Source organism: Lissotriton vulgaris, chromosome 10, assembly GCF_964263255.1.
Source record: "Lissotriton vulgaris chromosome 10, aLisVul1.2, whole genome shotgun sequence".
Taxonomy (NCBI): domain Eukaryota; kingdom Metazoa; phylum Chordata; class Amphibia; order Caudata; family Salamandridae; genus Lissotriton; species Lissotriton vulgaris.
Window position 1 is genome coordinate 37671916 of NC_141698.1, and position 6306 is coordinate 37678221.

Below are 6306 nucleotides of genomic sequence, written 5' to 3' on the forward strand. Positions count from 1 at the left end.
AGGGGATCGGGGTGTCTATGCAGGTCACTTGTGCATTAAACGGGTTCAACAGTCCTGTCAATGTTGCGGTTGTGTGAGTCATTCTGTATGCTGTTACCCACATTTCATCTTTGACTCTTTTCACACGTGTACCCTGCCAGATTATGAAGGAGAAGACCACCTGTGTATCTGCCTATACCAGACCTGTCGACAATCGAGCATACAGACATCATAAAGAAATTCCGTCTAAATTGCCTTACCCTTCAAGAGCTATGAGCTCAGGTGGAGCCATATTTGAGGCGTCACAGAACATATTTAACAGCTTTGACAGCAACAGTGAAGGTGATGGCTGCCCTGCATTACTTTGCCACCGGTTCATTTCAGTACACGGTGGCCATCGCAGGTGGGATATTTCAACCTGTGTTCAGCATGGTGTTGCATGATATCTTGTCTGCATTGTTAACATACAAGGACAGCTACATCCACTTTCCGAAGAGACATGAATTGGCAAATGTGAAGGGGGATTTTTATGACCTAGGTCCCATCCCAAATGTTGTTGGAGCCATTGATCGCACACCCATTGCCCTTGTTCCACTACAGGCACAAGAGCACATCTACCATAACAAGAAGCATTACAATTCAATAAAAGTGCAAGGGGTATGCTAAGCCATTATGATAATATCCTACAGGTGTGTGCCAAATTTCTGCACATGACTCCTACATAATTCAGAACAGCATCATCCACAATTGATGGCAAATCTTCATCCAGAGAGGGCCTGGCTTGTTGGTGAGTGAGCTGTGTCAATAAATGTGGCGTATGTGTGACACGCTGGCCTCATCAAATAGTTATTTATTTATTTATTTATTTCTTAAACGTATAAAGCGCGCAAATGCCCAGGGGTTCAATTACATTGTTGGTCTGTGTTTCTCACAAGTAGGTGACTCAGCGTATCCCAACTGGCCTTGGTTGCTGAGCCCCTGAGGAATCCATGGACTCCAGGGGAAGTCCACTTCAATGATGCCCCTGGGAGGACACAGCATGTAGTGGAGTGAGCTTTTGGACTTCTGAAGGCAAGATTTAGGTGTCTGGACAAGAGTGGTAGTGCACTACTTTACTCTCCCCATACGGTGTGTCAGATCATAGTCGCCTGCTGCATGCTCCACAACCTGGCCAAGAGATCTCCCTGATTCAGGACGATGATGAGCAGCTGGAACCACCAGCTGCAAATCCACACATGCACAGTAATGATGAAATTGGTGAGGAGGAAGGTCTTGACCTGGGTCAACAGCTCATCAAAAACTACTTCCCTTGAGGGTTAGTTTGCATTGAGCAACTATGACTGTTACAGTTTGCTTTGCTGTTAGGGCAGTAGCATTAATGATGTGTTGGGACGCTTGCTGTTGTTCGCACACTGCTGTGGGGCACTTTGTGCATCACTGTGTTTGTATTTCCACTTACCTGATGACTATGTTGATGGTGTTGGTCAGTGTTATCTGATATGTATCTTGTACAGTGTTGACCAGTAGTGTATTGCTGTTCTGCCATCATTTGACAACTCAATGTTATCTTCTTTTTGTGTCGTTCTAGGTCCCTCCGCTCTATCAATGGATTGTTACAATCACATCTTGTGGTAATTTGAAATCTGAGTTTACATTGTACTTACTCTGATAAACATACACTCACACAAAGGCATAGGTGTTAATTGTGTTTATTTTCAATCATATGATGTTTCTTTGAAAGAGAGTGAGATGTTAATTGTGCATACATAGTGTTTCAATTATCAGTGATGGTAACAGAGACAAATAGAGTAGTCACCACAATAATGGAAATCCACAGTCCAACAAACTCATGCCATCCACATGGCAATGTGGGACAGCGTGGTCAACAAAGTCAAAGTGCTGTGCAACACTGGTGACATCATGGCTGGCTCAGTGTCCTGGTTTGGCTTGGTACTTTGCAGCAAGATTGTCCTGTGATGTTTCTCAGATGTCCGTGCCCATGTTAGGAGGGGGGGCTCTACTGCAGGCTTAGAGGTGTCTGAGGAGTCAGTGGCTTGCAGCTCATCCCTCCCTATGGCCGCTGCTGAGGTGGTGGGAGTATCAGCAGGCTGGCCACTGGAGGGGTGGTGGGGGTCGTTACTTGAGCTGCATGAATGTCCCTCAGAACACCCACAAGCTGGCCCATGAGATCTACCTGTTGTCCCATACGGGTGTCTATGGACCTCTGCAGCAGGCGGAGCTCACGCAGTTCATCTACAACCTGGCCAATCTGTCCCTGGTTGTGCTGGTATGCCCCAAGGACAGTGGCCAGGGCTTCAGTCTCAGTGTCCTCCTGTGATTGGCACCCAGTTGCCCTCCCTCCTGTCCTGCACACTCGGACCTGAGGCCTTGGCTGTACACACACCGGCACACTATCCCCAGCATCCTCGCTGTGGGTGGTGGTGCTGGTAACCTCAGAGACAGAGACAGTGTTGCAGGCAGTGGTGGTGATGGTTGCTACACAGGTAGTTGATGCAAGGCTCAGCGTTGTTGTTGCTGCTGTGTTGGTAGTTGTGGTTGGGGTGGTGGTGCCAAAGAGGCCCTGAGACTGAGTGTGCCCTGGAAGGCCTGAAGGGCCCGGTTGGTGCTCCTCATCTGAGAACTGGAGAGAATAAGCATCTGAGAGTTCATGCTCCGGAGGGGGTAGACTGGCTCTGCTGATTAGTGGTGGTCTTGCCAGTTGTTGATTGTGATTCACCTGATGTACAGAGGTTACATTGTCAGAATGTTAAGTACGCTCTATAACATTGGTGACATTTTTTTGATGTTTTAATAGAGAAGACCAAAGTTTTAGCATTGAGAATACAAGTCTTTTGTCACAGTTTATCAGCAGTAGGGCTTGATGTTGAGCTACATCCATTACTTGTTTGCGAGGTGACCTGGTAATACCAACCATTTAACAGGCACATATATTGTGTTTCAAAGGACATGTTATCATCTACCAACTTGTTGCTCATCCACTTTAGTTTAGGCATGGATATTGTAGACTTTTCAAATAATAAATTTCACCTATGCAGACATTTCCTAATTTCTGTGGGTCATTTTGCATTCACATCATGTGGGTTGTGTTCTTTGAATGAGTGGACATGCATGTATTGTAGGCAAATGAGTCTTCATGCTTTGCTAAACTGGGACTTACACAGTGCATTTTGCGCATATCGTGTATATACGTGAGCTTAGCTGTGTGTGGATTGGATGTGGCATATGGAGCATTGAAGAGCTGGCTAACAAGTGAGGGATGTGATGGTCATATTTCTCTATGCTGTTGAGGCTTGAGGCCAGAGAGCATGAGCTGGCTACCTACCTGTAAGGAGGCACTGTGGAGGGAGATGGCTGTTTGAGATGGAGGCCAGAGGGCCTTGTGGGAGTCTTAGTGTTGTTAGAATCGAATGGCTGTTGTCTCCGTGCACTCACTCAATTCAAAGATTTTTAAGGTAGGTTGACGGCGGCGCTGACCTTGTCACACTGTGCCTAGCAGAGCCATACGAAATTGAAGAATGTGTGATGTACAAATCTCTAAGGACGCGCTCATTTAACATGAAACCCGGGGGTTTCTTAACTCATTTATCTATGATTTGGTTGTCTTGCTTCAATAAAATCAATCGTATGTATCTTGGAATCATCATATGTTTTATTTCATTTTCGCATGTATTTCTTTATCCACGTTATTTTTTGAAGATTCTTTAAAAAAATAAATCAGTTCAAAGCATTACGTCATGCCCAATGCATTTCAGGTTAAAAGAATAACCCTTCATCAGGGGCCTGCAACAATGAAAACATACAGGACCTTAGCAGTCAGCAAACGAACCATAGGTTATTCATAAACACATTCAATTTGATTAGGTACCATATTAATTTCATATATTATACCTTAGGAACTAAGATTCATCAGAATACAGAAATACTGAAGCAAAAAGCGATATTTCATTAAGAAAAAGCATACTATACATGGGGCGCTAGAGGGCGCACAAGCGGAATGGCTGCCTAGGCGCGTAGCTTTCGCTCCTTGGTCAATAATCCTTCGCATATCCTTTGCCACAGGGTGCCAAATCGCCGGATTTTCCTCTCGCCTGCTGCAAGAAGCTGCTACGCACACTCGACCCAAGTTTGGGATCGCTACGAGGTTCGGGGCCGGAGTTATCGTATTTTCAAAATCCACCGGTGATTGCCCTGGAACCGGCGAGCGGAGAGGGCCGGCTGCAGCCACCTACGAGATACCGGGGACAGCCACGAGGAGGTAGGCCGCGAGCCTGGGTGGCCGCCCCGAGTCGGAACGGACACTGCCTGGGGACTCGGAGCAGGGGTGAGTGGCTGTCGCCTCCTCCCATGTGTGGACCCCCCCCTGCTGCTGCTGATCCTTACCGCCGGGGCCGCGGGTGAGCCGATTCCTGCACCTGAAGACGCTCCGTGGGGCAGCACATCCCCCGAGCGCCCAGAGAGGCCCTCATCAAGCTGGTACTCTCGGCGGGGTGGGGCCGACCTGAGAGGTGCCCAGATCGGAGAGCGGAGGTCGCGCTTGGGCCCCGCTGCGAAGGGGGCCACTGCGCCTGGCTATGCCTCTGCAGCAGTTGGACGTTATGCTTGGTGCCGAGGGTGCCCCTGCCTGTTTCTACACTCCCAGGGATCTCTAAGACTGAGGCCGTGTCCCCTGAGCTGCTTGATCTGGCTCCTTCCCCTGATGTTGAGCTACATGGAGGGGCCCTGGACTGTGCCTGAGCGCGGCGAGATCTCCAACAGCGCCTTATTTAAACTGGACTCTGCCTTCCCCTAGACCTAGTGACCTAGGTCTTCAAACTTGCTGCTGCATTGTGTGACTGTGTCCACGTCCTGCCTGCTTCGCGGGGGGAAGCTGTGGTGCCACTGCCATCTGGGCATTGTCGCCCCTCGTCACCGGAGCACCTGGGGAGCACGGGGGGTGCCGGGTGCCCGCGCCCTCCTGCCGGACTTCTCCTCATCCTGACCAGCACCACCTTGTCCGGCGACTGCTGCATCGCTACTTACCTGTATGGACTGCGCAAACGGACTTCCTTTGCGCTCGCTCGCTTGACCTCTGGGCCCGAAGTGCTGATACGCTGCGCGACACTCAGGTGCTGCGACCTGTTGCCACCATGATGCGGCCTGATAACCGCCAAGCAAAGCTCAGTTTCGATGGCGCCAAAAGAGGTGCGAAATCGACACCGGCAGATCCTGGGCCCAGCGCGCCGGCCCCGACGGCTGTCACGTCCCCCGCTAAAGACAATGACCTGCATAGCCTGTTTCAGGAGATGAGACAGGGGTTCGCCACTGTCGTCGAAAAAGTCGATGGAGTCACTGCTCGACTGGACGCCTTGGTGCATAAGGTTGATCGCCACGAAGAGAGGCTAACTGCTGCGGAACAACGCATTTCTGACAACACGGATGCCACCTCGACTCACACGACGCAACTGACTAGGATGGACAATCTGCTCAGGGTCATAGCGGCTAAAAACGAGGACTGGGAAGCCCGCAGCTGCCGGAACAACATACGAGTCACTAATGTGCCAGAATCCACAGACACGGGTAGGATGGAACTATATATCGAAAAACTGCTTAAAGGCTCGATTGGATTGGATGCCTTCTCTCCTCACTTCATCGTGGAAAGAGCTCACCGGTCCTTGGCGCCTGTACCCAAGCCTGGACTTCCACCGCGGCCCATTATTGCTAAACTGTTGAACTACCGGGACCGAGACACTGCACTAAGGGCGGCCCAGTTTCAAGGACGCTGCAGTACAATGGCGTCACTTTCTCCATATACCCGGATTTCACACCACTGGTGCAGGAAGAACGACGCAAATTTCTCCCAGTAAAGAAGAAGTTGCGAGAAGCCCAAGTGGACTATGCGCTCCTATACCCGGCAAAGCTACGGGTTACACACCAGGGAAAGCAACGATTTTTCACCAACCCGCAGAAAGTGGAGGATTTTCTTAAATTGCTCCGGAGGACGCAGACCTGTCTCCGGCGCTACACGAGCATTGACAGCTGACACCTACTGCTCTAGGCGCATCATCTGCACTGTTTGAACTCTTTCTATGGCTCAGAGCGCAGGCACTGGGATAACTACGAATGGTGGACTTGCACGGACTCAGCACTCCTGTGGTAATGTAAACCAAGGACCACTCTCTTGGCCCTAGTCTCCACCGAGGGCGGTACAGTACTGGAGCTATGGACCGGGAAGTGGCTGTGCGTTCTCTATGTTATACCCCTACTGGGTGATCCCCTTGGGACTGCTGATGTTTTTGTTGTTGTTGCTAAGGTTGGGGGGGAAGGGGT

The 6306-nt window shown here is 50.0% G+C and overlaps 1 pseudogene; it reads right to left on the bottom strand.

Annotated features, from left to right (window-relative positions):
• Nucleotides 1-2038: 2038 nt before the first annotated feature.
• Nucleotides 2039-5009, bottom strand: LOC147684448 (uncharacterized; annotated as a pseudogene).
• Between the last annotated feature and the right edge of the window lie 1297 nt (nt 5010-6306).